Below are 23,982 nucleotides of genomic sequence, written 5' to 3'. Positions count from 1 at the left end.
GAGTCATTGCAGTTCAGAGGAGTTTAAAAATCTCATGGCCTGGGGAATGAAACTGTCTCTGAGCCTGGTGGTGCGGGCCCTGATGCTGCGGTACCGTCGGCCAGATGGCAGCAAGCAAAAATGTCTACGGCTGGGGTGAAAGGGGTCTGTCTCTAGAAGTCCTCTATGGATGGTGGCACCGTACAGGGGGTGATGTGCTGGGCGGACTTCATCACCCCCTGTAGAGCCTTACGGCTCAGGGCGGTGCAACTGCCGCACCGGTCGGTGATGCAGCCATTCTGGATGCTCTCTGTGGTGCACCTGTAAGTGTAAGTTGCCTGGAGAATCCTGGAGTCCACGTGGAGCCTCGGCAGCCTGGGGAGGAAGAAGAGTCGCTGCCTGGCCGTCGTCCTCTGGGAGAGATGCAGACACTACATCAGCACTGCTGGTTTGAGCTTTGTAATCTGTAATCCGTGTGCTTTGTCCGTGCCTGGATGAAGAAGACTCTCTGGGACCCGAAGGCTCGCAGAGAGTCTCGCAGAGAGTCTCGCAGAGAGTCTTCTTTTCTTCTCCTGCTCCTCCTTCTCCTTCTTCTTCTTCTTCTTCTTCTTCTTCTTCTTCTTCTTCTCATCACCGAGCAAGAACAGGCACGACAAGGGGAGCCGGACAGGCACGGCTAAGCGAGTCTTCTTTTTCGCCTTCCCCTCCTTCTACTTCTTCTTCTTCTCATCACCAAGCAAGAACAGGCTCGAGTACAAGACAAGGGGAGCCGCACAGGCACGGCTTCGCGAGTCTTCTTTTTCGCCTTCTCCTCATTTTTCATCTTCTTTTTTTCATCACCGAGCAAGAACAGGCTCGAGTACACGACAAGGGGAGCCGCACAGGCACGGCTTCGCGAGTCTTCTTTTTCGCCTTCCCTTCATTCTTCATCTTCTTTTTCTCATAACCGAGCAAGAACAGGCTCGAGGACACGACGCGGGGAGCCAAACAGGCTCGGCTCCGCGTGTCTCAGGGGCCACAGGGATGTCTCTCCCATCGCCGTCCCTGTGACCCTGAGACTCGCGAAGCCGTGCCTGTCTGGCTCCCCTCGTTGTGTACTCAGCCCTCAACGCCAGCAACCAAGCAAGCCTCTCGGCGCGGGCCCTTGGGTTTCAGAGACCCAGGACCCGTAGAGACTCGCCAACGCGGGCATCCCATGGGTCCTAGGTCACACCGGCACGCAACTTGGAGCCTGGGGTGCTGAGATTACACCAACCCTACGTCTTTGCACGTGTCGTTCAGCTGTAAGAGAAATAATGCACATTTGTTTCTATTTCATTATTATTACTGCACAAGTCTTCTTTTTCTCCTTCTCCTCCTTCTACTTCTTCTCATCACCAAGCAAGAACAGGCTCGAGTACACGACAAGGGGAGCCGCACAGGCACGGCCTCGCAAGTCTTCTTTTTCGCCTTCCCCTCCTTCTACTTCTTCTTCTTCTCATCACCGAGCAAGAACAGGCTCGAGTACACGACAAGGGGAGCCGCACAGGCACGGCTTTGCGAGTCTTCTCTTTCGCCTTCTCCTCATTCTTCATCTTCTTTTTCTCATCACCGAGGAAGAACAGGCTCGAGTACACGACAGGGGAGCCGCACAGGCACGGCTTCGCGAGTCTTCTTTTTCGCCTTCCCCTCATTCTTCATCTTCTTTTTCTCATCACCGAGCAAGAACAGGCTCGAGTACACGACAAGGGGAGCCGGACAGGCACGGCTAAGCGAGTCTTCTTTTTCGCCATCTCCTCATTCTTCATCTTCTTTTTCTCATCACCGAGCAAGAACAGGCTCGAGGATACGACGCGGGGAGCCAAACAGGCTTGGCTCCACGTGTCTCAGGGTCACAGGGATGTTTCTCCCATCCCCGTCCCTGTGACTCTGAGACTCGCGAAGCCGTGCCTCTCCGGCTTCCCTCGTCGTGTACACAGCCCTCAACGCCAGCAACCAAGCAAGCCTCTCGGCGCGGGCCCCTGGGTTTCAGACACCCAGCCCGTAGAGACTCGCCAATGCGGGCATCCCATGGGTCCTAGGTCACACCGGCACGCAACTTGGAGCCTGGGGTGCTGAGATTACACCGACCCTACGTCTTTGCATGTGTCGTTCAGCTGTGAGAGAAATAATACAAATTTGTTTCTATTTTTATTATTATTACTGCACAAGTCTTCTTTTTCTCCTTCTCCTCCTTCTACTTCTTCTTCTTCTCATCACCAAGCAAGAACAGGCTCGAGTACACGACAAGGGGAGAAGGACAGGCACGGCTTCGCGAGTCTTCTTTTTCGCCTTCTCCTCATTCTTCATCTTCTTTTTCTCATGACCGAGCAAGAACAGGCTCGAGGACACGACGCAGGGAGTGACCCTGAGACTCGCGAAGCTGTGTCTGTCCGGCTCCCCTCGTCGTGTACACAGCCCTCAACGCGAGCAACCACGCAAGCGAAACCCATCGGCGTCCCTGTGACCCTGAGACTCGCGAAGCCGTGCCTGTCAGGCTCCCCTCGTCGTGTACTCAGCCCTCAACGCGAGCAACCACGCAAGTGAAACCCATCGTCGTCCCTGTGACCCTGAGACTCGCGAAGCCGTGCCTGTCAGGCTCCCCTCGTCTTGTACTCAGCCCTCAACGCGAGCAACCACGCAAGTGAAACCCATCGTCGTCCCTGTGACCCTGAGACTCGCGAAGCTGTGCCTGTCCGGCTCCCCTCGTCGTGTACTCAGCCCTCAACGCCAGCAACCAAGCAAGCCTCTCGGCGCGGGCCCCTGGGTTTCAGACACCCAGCCCGTAGAGACTCGCCAACGCGGGCATCCCATGGGTCCTAGGTCACACAGGCACGCAACTTGGAGCCTGGGTGCTGAGATTACACCGACCCTACGTCTTTGCACGTGTCGTTCAGTTGTAAGAGAAATAATACACATTTGTTTCTATTTTATTTTTATTACTGCACAAGTCTTCTTTTTCTCCTTCTCCTCATTCTTCATCTTTTATTTCTCATCACCGAGCAAGAACAGGCTCGAGTACACGACAAGAGGGGAGCTGCACAGGCACGGCTTCGCGAGTCTCAGGGTCACAGGGACACCGATGGGAGAGACAGCTCTCAACGCAAGCGGCTGACTTGGAGCGTGAAGTGCGGACATTACAAAAATAAGTCAAGCGCTTTGCCACTGCATCATAATTTTCTTTTTTCAACGATCACTGAGCAACATCAGGCTCGAGGGCACAACGCTGGGAGCCAAACAGAATCGGCTCCAGTGTCTCAGGGTCACAGGGATGTTTCTCCCATCCCCGTCCCTGTGACCCTGAGACTCGTGAAGCCGTGCCTGTCCGGCTTCCCTCGTCGTGTACACAGCCCTCAACGCCAGCAACCAAGCAAGCCTCTCGGCGCGGGCCCCTGGGTTTCAGACACCCAGGACCCGTAGAGACTCGCCAACGCGGGCATCCCATGGGTCCTAGGTCACACAGGCACGCAACTTGGAGCCTAGGGTGCTGAGATTACACCGACCCTACGTCTTTGCATGTGTCGTTCAGCTGTGAGAGAAATAATACAAATTTGTTTCTATTTTATTATTATTACTGCACAAGTCTTATTTTTCTCCTTCTCCTCATTCTTCATCTTCTTCTTCTCATCACCGAGCAAGAACAGGCTCGAATACACAACAAGGGGAGCCGGACAGGCACGGCTAAGCGAGTCTTCTTTTTCGCCTACTCCTCATTCTTCATCTTCTTTTTCTCATCACCGAGCAAGAACAGGGTCGAGGACACGACGCAGGGAGCCAAACAGGCTCGGCTCCACGTGTCTCAGGGTCACAGGGATGTCTCTCCCATCGGCGTCCCTGTGACCCTGAGACTTGCGAAGCCGTGTCTGTCCGGCTCCCCTCGTCGTGTACACAGCCCTCAACGCGAGCAACCACACAAGCGAAACCCATCGGCGTCCCTGTGACCCTGAGACTCGCGAAGCCGTGCCTGTCAGGCTCCCCTCGTCGTGTACTCAGCCCTCAACGTGAGCAACCGCGCAAGGCCCTCGTTGCGAGCCTTCGGGGTTTCAGACACCCAGCCCGTAGAGACTCGCCAACGCGGGCATCCCATGGGTCCTAGGTCACACCGGCACGCAACTTTGAGCCTGGGGTGCTGAGATTACACCGACCCTATGTCTTTGCATGTGTCGTTCAGCTGTGAGAGAAATAATACAAATTTGTTTCTATTTCATTATTATTACTGCACAAGTCTTCTTTTTCGCCCTCTCCTCATTCTTCATCTTCTTCTTCTCATCACTGAGCAACATCAGGCTCGAGGACACGACGCGGGGAGCCAAACAGGCTCGGCTCCACGAGTCTCAGGGTCACAGGGATGTCTTTCCCTTCGGCGTCCCTGTGACCCTGAGACTCGCGAAGCCGTGCATGTCCGGCTCCCATCATCGTGTACACAGCCCTCAACGCGAGCAAGCACGCAAGCGAAACCCATCGGCGTCCCTGTGACCCTGAGACTCGCAAAGCCGTGCCTGTCCGGCTCCCCTCGTCGTGTACTTAGCCCTCAACGCGAGCAACCACGCAAGTGAAACCCATCGGCTTCCCTCTGACCCTGAGACTCGCGAAGCCGTGCTTCTCCGGCTCCCCTCGTCGTGTACACAGCCCTCAACGTGAGCAACCGCGCAAGGCTCCGTTGCGAGCCTTCGGGTTTCAGACACCCAGCCCGTAGAGACTCGCCAACGCGGGCAACCCATGGGTCCTAGGTCACACCGGCACGCAACTTGGAGCCTAGGGTGCTGAGATTACACCGACCCTATGTCTTTGCATGTGTCGTTCAGCTGTGAGAGAAATAATACAAATTTGTTTCTATTTTATTATTATTACTGCACAAGTCTTCTTTTTCTCCTTCTCCTAATTTTTTCATCTTCTTCTTCTCATCACAGAGCAAGAACAGGGTCGAGTACACGTTAAGGAGAGCCGTACAGGCACGGCTTTGCGAGTCTTCTTTTCTTCTCCTTCTCCTCATTCTTCATCTTCTTCTTCTCATCACTGAGCAACATCAGGCTCGAGGACACGACGCGGGGAGCCAAACAGGCTCGGCTCCACGAGTCTCAGGGTCACAGGGATGTCTTTCCCTTCGGCGTCCCTGTGACCCTGAGACTTGCGAAGCCGTGCATGTCCGGCTCCCATCATCGTGTACACAGCCCTCAACGCGAGCAAGCACGCAAGCGAAACCCATCGGCGTCCCTGTGACCCTGAGACCTGCGAAGCCGTGCCTGTCCGGATCCCCTCGTCGTGTACTCAGCCCTCAACGCGAGCAACCACACAAGTGAAACCCATCGGCTTCCCTCTGACCCTGAGACCTGCGAAGCCGTGCCTCTCCGGCTCCCCTCGTCGTGTACACAGCCCTCAACGTGAGCAACCGCGCAAGGCTCCGTTGCGAGCCTTCGGGTTTCAGACACCCAGCCCGTAGAGACTCGCCAACGCGGGCAACCCATGGGTCCTAGGTCACACCGGCACGCAACTTGGAGCCTAGGGTGCTGAGATTACACCGACCCTATGTCTTTGCATGTGTCGTTCAGCTGTGAGAGAAATAATACAAATTTGTTTCTATTTTATTATTATTACTGCACAAGTCTTCTTTTTCTCCTTCTCCTAATTTTTTCATCTTCTTCTTCTCATCACAGAGCAAGAACAGGCTCGAGTACACGTTAAGGGGAGCCGTACAGGCACGGCTTTGCGAGTCTTCTTTTCTTCTCCTTCTCCTCATTCTTCATCTTCTTCTTCTCATCACCGAGCAAGAACAGGCTCGAGTACACGACGAGGGGAGCCGGACAGGCACGGCTTTGCGAGTCTCAGGGTCACAGGGACGCCGATGGGAGAGACGGCCCTCAACGCGATCAGCCACGCAAGCCTCTCGGCGCGAGCCTTCGGGTTTCAGAGACCCAGGAGAAGGAGAAGGAAGAGAAAAAAAAGACTCTCGTGCAGTAATAATAATAAAAAAGAAATTCATTTTTATTATTTCCCTTATCCCTCGTGTTGTGCCTCCTTCCGCTGTTGGCTGTGAGCGTTTTGGTACTGAACACACAAACGCACACACACACACAAATGCACACGTGCACACGCACAGCCCACCACACATCAGCAGGCGTAAGAAGGGCAATGGAAAAGGGAACAGCCCTTGCAAATGTATTTGTCACACCCGCAGCACTTTTTGTGAGTTTTACAGTCCTTGTTCCTGGGGCATATCTGACACCTCTTCCTCTTGCTCGCGGCGAGCGGGGCTGCCACGGAGGCTGCGACCGCCACCGCCGCCGCCGCCGTGACGACCACTCCTGCGCAGTAATAATAATAAAAAAGAAACACATTTTTATCTCTCATTTCTCTTATACCTGAACGACACATGCAAAGACGTAGGTCCGGTGTAATCTCAGCACGCCACGCTTCAAGACGCGCGCCGGTGTGACCTAGGACCCCCGGGATGCCCGCGTTGGGGAGTCTCTTCGGGTCCTGGGCCTCTGAAACCCGAAGGCTTGCAACGAGGGCCTTGCGCGGCTGCTCGCGTTGAGGACCGTCTCTCCCATCGGCGTCCCTCTGACCCTGAGAGGGACGCCCGTTCACACACACAGCCCACCACACATCAGCACGCGCAAGAAAGGCAATAGAAAAGGGAACAGCCCTTGCAGATGTATTTGTCACTCCCGCAGCACTTTGTGTGAGTTTTACAGTCCTTGTTCCTGGGGCATATCTGACACATCTTCCTCTTGCTCGCGGTGAGCGGGGCTGCCACGGAGGCTGCGGCCGCCGCCGCGACAACCAGTCCTTCGCAGTAATAATAATAAAAAGAAACACATTTTTATCATTTCTCTTATAGCTGAACGACACATGCAAAGACGTAGGTCCGGTGTAATCTCAGCACGCCACGCTCCAAGTTGCGCGCCGGTGTGACCTAGGACCCCCGGGATGCCCGCGTTGGGGAGTCTCTTCGGGTCCTGGGTCTCTGAAACGGCAAGGCTCGCAACGAGGGCCTTGCGCGGCTGCTCGCGTTGAGGGCCATCTCTCCCATCGGCGTCCCTCTGACCCTGAGACTCGCGAAGCCGGGCTGTCCGGTTACCCGAGTCGTGTCCTCGAGCCTGTTCTTGCTCGGCGATGAGAAGAAGTAGCAGAAGGAGAAGGAGAAGAAGGAGAAGGAGAAAAGGAAGACTCTCGCGCAGTAATAATAGTAAAAAATAAACACATTTTTACTATTTCTCTTATAGCTGCAAGACACACGCAAAGACGTAGGGCCGATGTGACATTAGGCCGGTCGCTTGTCGGTCGGGTTCCCTGTGACCCTTAGACCCGCGACGCTGGACCGGCCCGGCTGTCAGCGTCGCGTACTCGATCCTGTTCCTGCTTGGTGATGAGAAGAAGAAGAAGGAGGAGAAGGAGAAGGAGAAGGAGAAGGAGAAGGAGAAGGAGAAGGAGAAGGAGAAGGAAAGAATACTCGAGCGCTCGGGCCGAGCGTCGTCGTCTCGGTCGCTGTCATCGTCTCTCGGTTCGGCTGCGGCCGCGGCCGCTTTCACGGCCTTCACGACCGCGGCGGACGCCTCGGTGCGGGGAACACGCTCCCGCCGCGCGATGTAAGGCGCCACGAGAGCCTTTCGTGGCGGCGGGCGTGAAGGCGAACACGGAGGAGAACGCCGCTCGTCCCTTGACCGCGAGCAGCCGGGGCGGGAGCTCGGGCTTGTTCTTCCGAACCATGCCGACCACGGTGACGTTCCTCTCCAGGAGCTGCCGCGCGAGTTCGTAGGAGGTGAAGTAATTGTCGCACGTGACGTTGCGCCCACTCAGTCCCTCCGTGATGTCGAGCACGACCCGCAGCCCCAGGTTCCTCTCCGGACGCCCGCCGCTCGGCTTTCCGGTGTAGACTTGCATCTTCCAAGCGTAGCTGGATCTGGCGTCGCACGCCACCCACGACTTGATGCCGTATTTCGCCGGCTTGCTGGGCATGTACTGTCGGAAAGGACACTGACCTGTCGCGCCCGCGCGCGTGTGTGTGTGTGTGTGTGGGGGGGGGAAGAGAGGAAGAGACGAAACATGAATATCGACAATATCTTCAGGGAAGAAAAAGAAGAAGAAGAAAAAGAAGAAGAAGAAGAAGAGGAAAGCTCAGAGTTGCCAGGTGCATACCGGCGGACAACCGACGATGCCACGCGGCGTAACCCAGTGACCAATGATACACAACAAAAAAGAATAACCTCTGAAGGGAACCAGTTGCTCGTCCACGGTCACTTCGGGCCCCGGGTTGTAGAGGAGCGACAGCCTCACCGCCCAAGCGTCCCAGACCTCGCGCACGGCCGCCAATTTGTCGGCGGCGCGTCTCTCGCGTCTCGTCTCGCGGTCGTCGAATCGCAGCAGTCGGGAGTACGTTTAAAATACCTTCAGGGGCATCGTGGCGCGGAATATCGCGCGGCCGCTCTCGGCGTCCCACAGGCTGGCGGCGGCCTCGCCCCGGGACCTGTACACGCCCGCCAAGATCAGCAGCCCCACGTAGGCGCGCAGGTTGGTCGCGTCCATCCCTTTCCAGCCGTCGCCGTATTTCCGACGACCCTCCAGATTAGTCATCTCCAGGACGATGTTCTCTACCGTCGGCGTGACGAACAGGCCGAACGTCGAGACCGCGTCGCTGACGCCGGAAGTCGCGTGCGTCGTGGGACCCGGGCAAGGGACCCCGACGGGCGTAGCGGAGGACGTAGATGAGGAGGCGGAGGCGGAGCGGTCCTCTCGGTGGTACGCCGTCGAGGACCATGATATTTCTCCGTTTTTGGACAGGAAGGTCTCTCTTTCCACGTGTCCTCCTTCTTCTCCTTCTCCTTCTCCTCCTTCTCCCTCTTCTCCTTCTTCTTCTACTTATACTTCTTCTTCTCCTTCTTCTTCTTCTTCTTCTTCTTCTTCTGCCGAGGATGTGCACGATGAGGACTCTGCAGCAGCGGTGTCACGCACCGGGTCGTAGTCCTCGTCGACGCAGTCGTCGGTGTCTTCTTCGTCTTGTGCCTCGTCTTCTTCTTCGTCTTCTTCGTCTTGGTCCTCTGCCTGTTCAGAGGATTGTCTCGAGGAGAACAGCTGTTCGAGAACCTGTTCTCTGGTGAAACGATCTTGACGTGACATCGCGTGACCTCGTCAGGGACAATGGCACGGTGTTGTACCGACTTGTACCACGGATGCATTGTTAGTAACAGCCTTCTCTCTGAGCTGGTCCCCGTGACCCGAGGGCACATGCAGCGAGCTTCCCCGGCTGCCAGTGTTGCGTACTCGAGCCTGTTCTTGTTCTGTGAGCGTTGCAAAAAAAAAGAAAATTACGATGCGGTGGCAAAGCGTGTGACTCTTTTTTTGGTACTCTCCGCACGCCACGCTCCAAGTTGCGCGCCGGTGTGACGTGGGACCCCTGGGATGCCCGGGTCGGGGAATCTCTTCGCCCTGGGTCTCTGTGACCCGAAGGCTCGCGACGAGGGGCTTGCGCGGCTGCTCGCGTTGAGGGCCATCTCTCCCATCGGCGTCCCTCTGTTCTTGCTCGGTGATGAGAAGAAGGAGAAGAAGGAGAAGAAGGAGAAGAAGGAGAAGAAGGAGAAGAAGGAGAAAAGGAAACTAATTTTTATTATTTCTCTTATAGCTGAATGACACACGCAAAGACGTAGGGCCGGTGAATCGTGGGACCCCTGGGATGCCCGGGTCGGGGAATCTCTTCGCCCTGGGTCTCTGTGACCCGAAGGCTCGCGACGAGGGGCTTGCGCGGCTGCTCGCCATCTCTCCCATCGGCGTCCCTCTGTTCTTGCTCGGTGATGAGAAGGAGAAGAAGGAGAAGAAGGAGAAGAAAAAGTCTCTTGCTCATTGATGATGATAATAATAATAATAATAATAATAATAATAATAATAATAATAATAATAATAATAAAGGAAGAAGGAAATTCATTTTTATTCTTTTTAGACGTAGGGCCTGTAACACGTCGGCCGGGGTCCCGGTGACCCGAGGGCACGCGCCGCGAGCGTCCCCGGTTGCCAGCGTGGCGTACCGGAGCCCCTAATGTTGCTTGGTGATGATAAAAATTATAATTATAAGAAGAAGAAGAAGAGGTAGTAGAAGAAAATGAGGTGGCACACGTTTTTTTCTAAAAATAATTTGTATTGCTGCACGCCACGCACAAAGACGGGAGACTGTCACACACACACAAACACATGCTGGGTCAACCAGACCCTGGGACAACACAAGGGTTAAGTGTGGGTCTCAGGGCACGGCCGGTGCTGGTGCTTGGTCTCTCCCTGGAGGCCCAGGTCAGCAAAATCTGACTAAGTTTGGAATGGAGAACCAAGAGCGCGAGAATCTTTAACCCAGGACCATGGGTGATAACACTCAGGACGGGGGCTTAAGTGTGGGTCTCAGGGCACGGCCGTTGCTGGTGCTTGGACTCTCCTTGGAGGCCCGGGTCAGCGAAATCTGACTAAGTGTGGATTGGAGAACCAAGAGCGCGAGGCTCTTTAACCCAGGCCCATGGGTGATAACACTCAGGAGGGGGACTTAAGTGTGGGTCCCCGGGCACGGCCGGTGCTGGTGCTTGGTCTCTCCTTGGTGGCCCGGGTCAGTGAAATGTGACTAAGAAAGAGATCTAAACACAGGAAACTGATATACATATGTTTCCTTTGATTCCTCTGGAGATAACCATAGGCAACATGGGTAAGAACGGGAACAAAGGATCCTTTGGAGATAAGCATAGGAGTGTTTCCTTTAAAGAGGATCATAGGAATGTTTCCTTTTGAATTACTCAGAGAGAGACCCAAATATTGCACTTCCGTAACCCCTAGTATGGGACATTTCTAGGCATTTTGCTGTAATGTAAAGTGCCTACAAGTGTCCCATGTATTGTATTACCCTAACATAAAAAAGTGTGGGACATTTCCAGGCATTTTGCCTCAATGATAAGTGCCTAGAAGCGTCCGGCTCATTCTGATTGGTTGGGACATTTCTAGGCATCTTTGCTATGATGTAAAGCGCCTACAAATGTCCCATGTATTGTATTTTTCCCTAACACAAAGAATGGAACATTTCTAGGGATTTTCAGCACTCAGGGTGAGGGCTTTAGAGTGGGTCCCCGGGCTCAGCCATATTTGGAGGTTTTTTCTCCCATGTTTTGTATTTTTCCCAATGAAAAAGTTTGGGACATTTCTAGGCATCTTTGCTATAATGTAAAGCGCCTACAAATGTCCCATGTATTGTATCTTTCCCTAACACAAAGAGTGAGACATTTCTAGGCATTTTCAGCACTCAGGACGGGGGCCTAAGTGTGGGTCCCCGGGCACGGCCGGTGCTGGTGCTGGGTCTCTCCATGGAGGCCCGGGTCAGCGAAATCTGACTAAGTGTGGAATGGAGAACCAAGGGCGCGAGGCTCTTTAACCCAGGCCCCTGGGTGATAACATTCAGGACGGGGGCTTAAGTTTGGGTCTCCGGGCACAGCCGGTGCTGGTGCTGGGTCTCTCCATGGAGGCCTGGGTCAGCGAAATCGGACTAAGTGTGGAATGGAGAACCAAGAGGCGAGGCTCTTTAACCAAGGCCCATGGGTGATAACACTCAGGACGGGGGCTTAAGTGTGGGTCTCAGGGCACGGCCGGTGCTGGTGCTTTGTCTCTCCTTGGAGGCCCGGGTCAACGAAATCTGACTAAGTGTGGAATGGAGAACCAAGGGCGCGAGGCTCTTTAACCCAGGCCCATGGGTGATAACACTCAGGACGGGGGCTTAAGTGTGGGTCTCCGGTCACGACCGGTGCTGGTGCTGGGTCTCTCCATGGAGGCCTGGGTCAGCGAAATCTGACTAAGTTTGGAATGGAGAACCAAGAGCGCGAGGCTCTTTAACCCAGGCCCATGGGTGATAACACTCAGGACGGGGGCTTAAGTGTGGGTCTCAGGGCACGGCCGGTGCTGGTGCTTGGTCTCTCCTTGGAGGCCCGGGTCAGCGAAATCTGACTAAGTGTGGAATGGAGAACCAAGAGCGTGAGGCTCTTTAACCCAGGCCCATGGGTGATAACACTCAGGAGGGGGACTTAAGTGTGGGTCCCCGGGCACGGCCGGTGCTGGTGCTTGGTCTCTCCGTGGAGGCCCGGTTCAGTGAAATGTGACTAAGAAAGAGATCTAAACACAGGAAACTGATATACATATGTTTCCTTTGATTCCTTTGGAGATAACCATAGGAAATATGGGTAAAAATGGGAACCAAGTATCCTTTGGAGATAAGCATAGGAGTGTTTCCTTTAAAGAGGATCATAGGAATGTTTCCTTTTTAATTACTCAGAGAGAGACCCAAATATTGCACTTCCGTAACCCCTAGTGTGGGACATTTCTAGGCATTTTGCTGTAATGTAAAGTGCCTACAAGTGTCCCATGTATTGTATTACCCTAACACCAAAGGTGTGGGACATTTCCAGGCATTTTGCCTCAATGATAAGTGCCTAGAAGCGTCCGGCTCATTCTGATTGGTTGGGACATTTCTAGGCATTTTTGCTATAATGTAAAGCGCCTACAAATGTCCCATGTATTGTATTTTTCCCTAACACAAAGAGTGGAACATTTCTAGGCATTTTCAGCCCTCAGGGTGTGGGCTTTAGAGTGTGTCCACGGGCTCAGCCATATTTGGAGGTTTTTTTCCCATGTTTTGTATTTTTCCCCATGAAAACGTGTGGGACATTTCTAGGCATTTTTGCTATAGTGTCAAGTGCCTAGAAGTGTCCCAAGTATTGTATCTTTCCCTGACACAAAGAGTGAGACATTTCTAGGCATTTTCAGCACTCAGGACGGGGGCCTAAGTGTGGGTCCTCGGGCACGGCCGGTGCTGGTGCTGGGTCTCTCCATGGAGGCCCGGGACAGCGAAATCTGACTAAGTGTGGAATGGAGAACCAAGGGCGCGAGGCTCTTTAACCCAGGCCCATGGGTGATAACACTCAGGACGGGGGCTTAAGTGTGGGTCTCCGGGCACGGCCGGTGCTGCTGCTGGGTCTCTCCATGGAGGCCTGGGTCAGCGAAATCGGACTAAGTGTGGAATGGAGAACCAAGGGCGCGAGGCTCTTTAACCCAGGCCCATGGGTGATAACACTCAGGAGGGGGACTTAAGTGTGGGTCCCCGGGCACGGCCGGTGCTGGTGCTTGGTCTCTCCGTGGAGGCCCGGTTCAGTGAAATGTGACTAAGAAAGAGATCTAAACACAGGAAACTGATATAAATATGTTTCATTTGATTCCTTTGGAGATAACCATAGGAAACATGGGTAAGAACGGGATCCAAGGATCCTTTCGAGATAAGCATAGGAGTGTTTCCTTTGGAGAGGATAATAGGAATTTTTCCTTTAGAATTACTCAGACAGAGACCCAAACATTGTACTTCCGTAACCCCTAGTTTGGGACATTTCTAGGCATTTTGCTGTAATGTAAAGTGCCTACAAATGTCCCATGTATTGTAATTTTCCCTAACACAAAGAGTGGAACATTTCTAGGCATTTTCAGCACTCAGGGTGTGGGCTTGAGAGTGGGTCCCCAGGCTCAGCCATATCTGGAGGTTTTTTCTCCCATGTTTTGTATTTTTCCCCATGAAAAAGTGTGGGACATTTCTAGGCATTTTTGCTATAATGTAAAGTGCCTAGAAATGTCCCAACTATTGTATCTTTCCCTAACACAAAGAGTGAGAAATGTCTAGGCATTTTCAGCACTCAGGACGGGGGCCTAAGTGTGGGTCCCCGGGCACGGCCGTTGCTGGTGCTGGGTCTCTTTATGTATGCCCGGGTCAGTGAAAAGTGACTAAGTATGGAATGGAGAACCAAGAGCGCGAGGCTCTTTAACCCAGGCCCATGGGTAATAACACTCAGGACGGGGGCTTAAGTGTGGGTCTCCGGTCAAGGCCGGTGCTGGTGCTGGTTCTCTCCATGGAGGGCTGGGTCAGCGAAATCGGACTAAGTGTGGAATGGAGAACCAAGGGCGCGAGGCTCTTTAACCAAGGCCCATGGGTGATAACACTCAGGACGGGGGCTTAAGTGTGGGTCTCCGGGCACGGCCGGTGCTGGTGCTGGGTCTCTCCATAGAGGCCTGGGTCAGCGAAATCGGACTAAGTGTGGAATGGAGAACCAAGGGCGCGAGGCTCTTTAACCAAGGCCCATGGGTGATAACACTCAGGACGGGGGCTTAAGTGTGGGTCTCAGGGCACGGCCGGTGCTGGTGCTTTGTCTCTCCTTGGAGGCCCGGGTCAACGAAATCTGACTAAGTGTGGAATGGAGAACCAAGAGCGCGAGGCTCTTTAACCCAGGCCCATGGGTGATAACACTCAGGACGGGGGCTTAAGTGTGGATCCCCGGGCACGGCTGGTGCTGGTGCTTGGTCTCTCCTTGGAGGCCCGGTTCAGTGAAATATGACTAAGAAAGAGATCTAAACACAGGAAACTGATATACATATGTTTCATTTGATTCATTTGGAGATAACCATAGGAAATATGGGTAAGAACGGGATCCAAGGATCCTTTCGAGATAAGCATAGGAGTGTTTCCTTTGGAGAGGATAATAGGAATGTTTCCTTTAGAATTACTCAGACAGAGACCCAAATATTGTACTTCCGTAACCCCTAGTGTGGGACATTTCTAGGCATTTTGCTGTAATGTAAAGTGCCTACAAGTGTCCCATGTATTGTATTACCCTAACATAAAAAAGTGTGGGACATTTCCAGGCATTTTGCCTCAATGATAAGTGCCTAGAAGCGTCCGGCTCATTCTGATTGGTTGGGACATTTCTCAGCATCTTTGCTATAATGTAAAGCGCCTACAAATGTCCCATGTATTGTATTTTTCCCTAACACAAAGAGTGGAACATTTCTAGGCATTTTCAGCACTCAGGGTGAGGGCTTTAGAGTGGGTCCCCGGGCTCAGCCATATTTGGAGGTTTTTTCTCCCATGTTTTGTATTTTTCCCCATGAAAACGTGTGGGACATTTCTAGGCATTTTTGCTGTAATGTAAAGTGCCTAGAAGTGTCCCAAGTATTGTATCTTTCCCTAACACAAAGAGTGAGACATTTCTAGGCATTTTCAGCACTCAGGACGGGGGCCTAAGTGTGGGTCCCCGGTTACGGCCGGTGCTGGTGCTGGGTCTCTCCTTGGAGGCCCGGGTCAGCGAAATCTGACTAAGTTTGGAATGGAGAACCAAGAGTGCGAGGCTCTTTAACCCAGGCCCATGGGTGATAACACTCAGGACGGGGGCTTAAGTGTGGGTCTCAGGGCACGGCCGGTGCTGGTGCTTGGTCTCTCCTTGGAGGCCCGGGTCAGCGAAATCTGACTAAGTGTGGAATGGAGAACCAAGAGCGTGAGGCTCTTTAACCCAGGCCCATGGGTGATAACACTCAGGAGGGGGACTTAAGTGTGGGTCCCCGGGCACGGCCGTCGCTGGTGCTTGGTCTCTCCGTGAAGGCCCGGTTCAGTGAAATGTGACTAAGAAAGAGATCTAAACACAGGAAACTGATATACATATGTTTCCTTTGATTCCTTTGGAGATAACCATAGGAAATATGGGTAAGAACGGGAACCAAGGATCCTTTGGAGATAAGCATAGGAGTGTTTCCTTTAAAGAGGATCATAGGAATGTTTCGTTTTGAATTACTCACAGAGAGACCCAAATATTGCACTTCCGTAACCCCTAGTGTGGGACATTTCTAGGCATTTTGCTGTAATGTAAAGTGCCTACAAGTGTCCCATGTATTGTATTACCCTAACACCAAAGGTGTGGGACATTTCCAGGCATTTTGCCTCAATGATAAGTGCCTAGAAGCGTCCGGCTCATTCTGATTGGTTGGGACATTTCTAGGCATCTTTGCTATAATGTAAAGCGCCTACAAATGTCCCATGTATTGTATTTTTCCCTAACACAAAGAGTGGAACATTTCTAGGCATTTTCAGCACTCAGGGTGAGGGCTTTAGAGTGGGTCCCCGGGCTCAGCCATATTTGGAGGTTTTTTCTCCCATGTTTTGTATTTTTCCCCATGAAAACGTGTGGGACATTTCTAGGCATTTTTGCTGTAATGTAAAGTGCCTAGAAGTGTCCCAACTATTGTATCTTTCCCTAACACAAAGAGTGAGACATTTCTAGGCATTTTCAGCACTCAGGACGGGGGCCTAAGTGTGGGTCTCCGGGCACGGCCGGTGCTGGTGCTTGGTCTCTCCTTGGAGGCCCGGGTCAGCGAAATCGGACTAAGTGTGGAATGGAGCGGCAGGGGCGCGAGGCTCTTTGAGCCAGGACCATGGGTGATCACTCAGGATGGGGGCTTAAGAGTGGGTCCCTGGGCACGGCCGGTGCTGGTGCTGGGTCTCTCCATGGAGCCCCGGGTCAGTGAAATGTGACTAAGTGTGGAATGGAGCGCCAGGGGCGCGAGGCTCTTTGAGCCAGGACCATGGGTGATCACTCAGGAAGGGGGCTTAAGAGTGGGTCCCCGGGCACGGCCGGTGCTGGTGCTGGGTCTCTCCATGGAGCCCCGGGTCAGTGAAATGTGACTAAGTGTGGAATGGAGCGCCAGGGGCGCGAGGCTCTTTGAGCCAGGCCCATGGGTGATCACTCAGGATGGGGGCTTAAGAGTGGGTCCCCGGGCACGGCCGGTGCTTCATGTGGGCCAGTGGATGGGGTTTTCCTGGAGCCCGTAATACTTCCATGATAACATGCCAGTGGAGCCTCCAACCGGAGACAATTGTACCCGAGAATCAAGCCTTATATTCGGATAAAAATTCAGGCTGAAATGCATCAATGGTACAAATAAAACTCTCTACACAGAAAGAATCAGGATGAATGATTTATTATAATTTGCTGCATATTATGACATACAGGAGGGGCAATAGATATGTGAGCATCCCTTGCATATGTATTTGTCACACCGGCAGCAGACGGTGCCCGTTTTAGTGTCATTTCTCCTGGGGCAATTGTAGCATCGCTTCCTCTTCCTCTTGTTGTCCCTGAGCGGGGCTTCTTCTCCGGCTGCTGATGCTGCTGCTGCTGGGGTTGCTGCTGCTGCTGGGGGATGCTCCATGGATGATATGGGACCTGCAGGTCTTGGTGAGGCGGCGGCTTTCACAGCCTTCACAACCGCAATGGACGCTTCAGTGCGGGGGATACGCTCTCTCTGTTCTATGAAGGAAGAAACGAGAGCCTTTCCCAGCTCCTCCAGGAAAAATCTCCGCTTGTTCAGCTTTCCCTGCATCCAGTCTGGGTATAGCTCTCTCCATATGACGAATGCGTTGTAGGAGGAGACGTCGATCATGTTGTGAAATATCACCAACGGCCAGCGTGCGGTCATCCTCCTGCAGCTGTATGTTCCAACCACCTTGTCCAGGTTGTCCATGCCACCTTTGCTGCGGTTGTAGTCTAGAATGATGACCGGCTTCCTGTCCGGGCGGTCGCTGACGTCGGCCTTGGTGTGCAGCGTGCTCATGAGCAACACGTTCTTGTTTTTCTTCGGGAAGTAAGAGACAAGAGTGGCAATGGGCGTGAATGCAAACTTGGAGGATAAGGCCTCCCTTCCCCTGACTGTGAGCAGCCCGCGTGGGAGCCAGGGCTTGTTTCTCCGTACTGTGGCGACCAGGGTGAGATTTCTCTCCAGCAGCTGCTGGGCGAGTTCGTAGGAGGTGAAATAATTGTCGCACGTGACGTTACGGTCGTGTAGTCCCTCCGTTACATCGAGCACTACCCGCAACCCCAAGCCCCGTTCTGGGTGTTCCTGGTCCGGCTTTCCGGTGTATACTTGCATGTTCCAAGCGTAGCTAGATTTTTAATCGCAGGCCACCCACGACTTGATCCCATATTTCGCCGGCTGGCTTGGCATGTACTGACGGAAAGGACACCGGCCTCTGAACGGAACCAGTTGCTCATCCACGGTCACTTCGGGCCGTGGGTTGTAGAGACAGGGTAACTGCGACACCCACAAGTCCCACACTTCTCTTATGGCAGCTAATTTGTCGCTGGCTCGTCTCCTGGGTCTCGTCTCGCGGTCGTCGAAGCACAGCAGTCTGGAGTAGGTGTGGAATTGTTTTAGGGGCATGGTGGCACGAAATATGGCCCTGCCGTTTTCGGGGTGCCAGAGACTGGCGGCGGCCTCTCCTCGGGACCTGTACACGCCCGCTAAGATCAGCAGCCCTATGTAGGCACGCAGGTCGACCTCATACATCTCTCTCCATTCATCACCGTATTTTCGACGACCCTCCCGGTTCGTATTCTCCAGGATGATGTCCTCTACCATTGGCGTGATGAACAGGCTGAACGTCGAGGCTATGTCACCGGTGCCATACTTCGCTTGCATCGTTGGGCCCGGAGAGAGCCCGCTCACAGCCGTATCAACAGTGGAGGAGCAGCAGCTTACCGCTCGGTCGTACGCCATCGAAGACCAGATTATTTCCCCGTTTTTTGAGTTGAAGGTCTCTCTTTCTTCGTCCGAGGATGACACTGGGTGGTAGTCACTGTCTTTGTCTTCGTCATCGTCCTCCAGGTCGTCTCTGTCTTTTTCCCCGTCTGGTACTCCATCTGGTTCTCCGTCTGCTTCTCGGTCTTTCGCTCGTGCCTCCTCTTCAGGCTGAAAGGAGGTATCCGAGGGAAATATCTGTTTCAATCGTTCGAGACTGACGTACGGATTGAATGACATGGTTGGTAAGTGTGTTTGACGCGGGAATTTGGACGCAGCTTTATCTTTTCCATGGGTTCTAATCAACCCCAGCTGGGGTCTAATCAACCCCAGCTGGGGTCTACTAGACCCAAACTGGGGACTAATTCACCCCACTTGGGGGTCTACTAGACCCCAACTGGGGTCTACTTCAGCCCACTTGGGGTCTAATTCATCCCTCCTGGGGTGTAATTCATCCCTCCTGGGGTCTAGCTCACCAAACCTGGCTCAATTGGACCCAAAAACATCAGGAGTATTAATAAAAAAACTGTGCTTGCACATCCTGTGGGGCGCAAATTCTCTGGGGCGCACATCCTGCGGTGCACATCCTGCTGTGCACATGAATAAAAATAATATTAAAACATTTTTACAAAAAAAAATATTTAAATCAAATTAATAAAAAAACTGTGCTTGCACATCCTGTGGGGCAGAAATTATGTGGTGCGCAAATTATGTGGGGCGCATATCCTGCGGCGCACATCCTGCTGCGCACATAAATAAAACTAATATTAAAATATTAAAAAATATATATATTTAAATCAAATTAATAAAAAAACTGTGCTTGCACATCCTGTGGGGCGCAAATTCTGTGGGGCGCACATCCTGCGGCGCACATCCAGCTGCGCAAATTAATAAAAATAATATTAAAAACAAATTACAATTTTTTTTTTTAAATCAAATTAATAAAAAAACTGTGCTTGCACATCCTGTGGGGCGTAAATTCTGTGGGGCGCACATCCTGCAGCGCACATCCTGCTGCGCACATAAATAAAAATAATATTAAAACATTTTTACAAAAAAAAATATTTAAATCAAATTAATAAAAAAACTATGCTTGCACATCCTGTGGGGCGCAAATTCTGTGGGGCGCACATCCTGCGGTGCACATCCTGCTGCACACATTGATAAAAATAATATTAAAACATTTTTACAAAAAAATATATTTAAATCAAATTAATAAAAAAACTGTGCTTGCACATCCTGTGGGGCGCAAATTATGTGGGGAACACATCCTGCGGCGCACATCCAGCTGCGCACATTAATAAAAATAATATTAAAAAAAATTAGCAATTTTTTTTTTTAAATCAAATTGATAAAAATACTGTGCTTGCACATCGTGTGGGGCGCAAATTCTGTGGGGCGCACATCCTGCGGCGCACATCCAGCTGCGCAAATTAATAAAAATAATATTAAAACATTTTTACAAAAAAAAATATTTAAATCAAATTAAAAAAAAAACTGTGCTTGCACATCCTGCGGCGCACATCCTGCTGCGCACATGAATAAAAATAATATTAAAAAAAAATTACAATTTAAAAAAAAAAATCAAATTAATAAAAAAACTGTGCTTGCACATCCTGTGGGACGCAAATTCTGTGGGGCGCACATCCTGCTGCGCACATGAATAAAAATAATAGTAAAATATTTTTACAAAAAAAAATATTTAAATCAAATTAATAAAAAAACTGTGCTTGCACATCCTGCTGTGCACATGAATAAAAATAATATTAAAACATTTTTACAAAAAAAAATATTTAAAACAAATTAATAAAAAAAAGCTGTCTTTGCACATCCTGTGGGGCGCAAATTCTGTGGGGCGCACATCCTGCAGCGCACATCCTGCTGCGTACATAAATAAAAATAATATTAAAACATTTTTACAAAAAAAAATATTTAAATCCAATTAATAAAAAAACTGTGCTTGCACATCCTGTGGGGCAGAAATTATGTGGTGCGCAAATTATGTGGGGCGCATATCCTGCGGCGCACATCCTGCTGCGCACATAAATAAAACTAATATTAAAATATTAAAAAATATATATATTTAAATCAAATTAATAAAAAAACTGTGCTTGCACATCCTGTGGGGCGCAAATTCTGTGGGGCGCACATCCTGCGGCGCACATCCTGCTGCGCACATAAATAAAAATAATATTAAAACATTTTTACAAAAAAAAATATTTAAATCCAATTAATAAAAAAACTGTGCTTGCACATCCTGTGGGGCAGAAATTATGTGGTGCGCAAATTATGTGGGGCGCATATCCTGCGGCGCACATCCTGCTGCGCACATAAATAAAACTAATATTAAAATATTAAAAAATATATATATTTAAATCAAATTAATAAAAAAACTGTGCTTGCACATCCTGTGGGGCGCAAATTCTGTGGGGCGCACATCCTGCGGCGCACATCCAGCTGCGCAAATTAATAAAAATAATATTAAAAACAAATTACAATTTTTTTTTTTAAATCAAATTAATAAAAAAACTGTGCTTGCACATCCTGTGGGGCGTAAATTCTGTGGGGCGCACATCCTGCAGCGCACATCCTGCTGCGCACATAAAAAAAAATAATATTAAAACATTTTTACAAAAAAAAATATTTAAATCAAATTAATAAAAAAACTATGCTTGCACATCCTGTGGGGCGCAAATTCTGTGGGGCGCACATCCTGCGGCGCACATCCTGCTGCACACATTGATAAAAATAATATTAAAACATTTTTACAAAAAAATATATTTAAATCAAATTAATAAAAAAACTGTGCTTGCACATCCTGTGGGGCGCAAATTATGTGGGGAACACATCCTGCGGCGCACATCCAGCTGCGCACATTAATAAAAATAATATTAAAAAAAATTAGCAATTTTTTTTTTTAAATCAAATTGATAAAAATACTGTGCTTGCACATCGTGTGGGGCGCAAATTCTGTGGGGCGCACATCCTGCGGCGCACATCCAGCTGCGCAAATTAATAAAAATAATATTAAAACATTTTTACAAAAAAAAATATTTAAATCAAATTAATAAAAAAACTGTGCTTGCACATCCTGCGGCGCACATCCTGCTGCGCACATGAATAAAAATAATATTAAAAAAAAATTACAATTTAAAAAAAAAAATCAAATTAATAAAAAAACTGTGCTTGCACATCCTGTGGGGCGCAAATTCTGTGGGGCGCACATCCTGCAGCGAACATCCTGCTGCGCACATTAATAAAAATAATATTAAAAAAAATTTACAATTTTTTTTTTTTTAAATCAAATTAATAAAAAAACTGTGCTTGCACATCCTGTGGGTCGCAAATTCTGTGGGGCACACATCCTGCGGCGCACATCCAGCTAGGCACATTAATAAAATTAATATTAAAAAAAATTTACAATTTTTTTTTTTAAATCAAATTAATAAAAAAATTGTGCTTGCACATCCTGTGGGGCGCACATCCTGCGGCATACATCCTGCTGCGCATATAAATAATATTAAAACATTTTCACAAAAAAAAATATTTAAATCAAATTAATAAAAAAACTGTGCTTGCACATCCTGTGGGGCGCAAATTCTGTGGGAAGCACATCCTGCGGCGCACATCCAGCTGCGCACCTTAATAAAAATAATATTAAAAAAAATTTACAATTTTTAAAAAAAAATCAAATCAATAAAAAAACTGTGCTTGAACATCCTGTGGGGCGCAAATTCTGTGGGGCGCACATCCTGCGGCGCACATCCTGCTGCGCACATAAATACAAATAATATTAAAACATTTTTACAAAAAAAAAAATTTAAATCAAATTAATAAAAAAACTGTGCTTGCACATCCTGTGGGGCGCAAATTATGTGGGGCACACATCCTGCGGCGCACATCCTGCTGCGCACATAAATAAAAATTATATTAAAACATTTTTACCAAAAAAAATATTTAAATCAAATTAATAAAAAAACAGTGCTTGCACATCCTGTGGGGCGCAAATTATGTGGGGCACACATCCTGCGGCGCACATCCTGCTGCGCACATAAATAAAAATTATATTAAAACATTTTTACCAAAAAAAATATTTAAATCAAATTAATAAAAAAACTGTGCTTGCACATCCTGTGGGGCTCAAATTCTGTGGGGCGCACTTCCTGCAGCACATATCCTGCTGCGCACAAAAATAAAAATAATATTAAAACATTTTTACAAAAAAATATTATTAAATCAAATTAATAAAAAAACTGTGTGCACACACCCTGCTGCGCACATCTCCTGAGGCGCACATCTCCTGCTGCGCACTTCTCCTGCGGTGCACATCTCCTGCTATGTACATCTCCTGCGGCGCACATCTCCTGCGTGCACATCTCCTGCAGTGCATATCTCAAGTGGTGCACATCTCCTGCTGCGCACATCTCCTGCGGCACACATCTCCTGCTGCGCACATCTCCTGCGGTGCACATCTCCTGCTATGTACATCTCCTGCGGCGCACATCTCCTGCAGTGCAAATTTCCTGTGCACATCTCCTGCGGTGAACATCTCCAGTGGCGCACATCTCCTGCTGCGCAAATCTCCTGCGGTGAACATCCTGCGTCGCACACCCTGCGGTGCACATAAATGAAACATTTATTTACAAAACATAATAATAATTAACTCAAATTCCTAAAAAAACTGTGCGCACACATCCTGCTGCGCAAATCTCCTGCTGCGCACATCTCTTACGTTGCACAACATGCGATGCACATAAATAAAATTAATAAAAAAACTGTGCGCACACATCCTGCGGCGCACATCTCCTGCGTGCCAATCTCCTGCTGCGCACATCTCCTGCGGTGCACATCTCCTGCGGCGCACATCTCCTGCGGTGCACATCTCCTGCTGCGCACATCTCCTGCGGTGCACATCTCCTGCGTGCCAATCTCCTGCTGCGCACATCTCCTGCGGTGCACATCTCCGGTGGCGCAAATCGCCTGCGGCACACAAATCCTGCTATGTACATCTCCTGCGGCGCACATCTCCTGCGTGCACATCTCCTGCAGTGCAAATTTCTTGTGCACATCTCCTGCAGTGCATATCTCAAGTGGTGCACATCTCCTGCTGCGCACATCTCCTGCGGTATACATCTCCTGCTATGTACATCTCCTGCGGCGCACATCTCCTGCAGTGCAAATTTCCTGTGCACATCTCCTGCAGTGCATATCTCAAGTGGTGCACATCTCCTGCTGCGCACATCTCCTGCGGCACACATCTCCTGCTGCGCACATCTCCTGCGGTTCACATCTCCTGCTGCGCACATCTCCGGCGGTGCACATCTCTTGCGGCGCACACCCTGCGGTGCACATAAATGGAACATTTATTTACAAAAAATAATAATAATTAACTCAAATTAATAAAAAAACTGTGCGCACATCTCCTGCGGTGCACATCTCCAGTGGCGCACATCTCCTGCTGCGCAAATCTCCTGCGGTGAACATCCTGCGTCGCACACCCTGCGGTGCACATAAATGAAACATTTATTTACAAAAAATAATAATAACTAACTCTAATTCCTAAAAAAACTGTGCGCACACATCCTGCTG

This window comes from Pleuronectes platessa, chromosome 23 (genome assembly GCF_947347685.1).
Source record: "Pleuronectes platessa chromosome 23, fPlePla1.1, whole genome shotgun sequence".
Lineage (NCBI taxonomy): Eukaryota > Metazoa > Chordata > Actinopteri > Pleuronectiformes > Pleuronectidae > Pleuronectes > Pleuronectes platessa.
Note: the sequence above shows the minus strand (reverse complement) of the source record.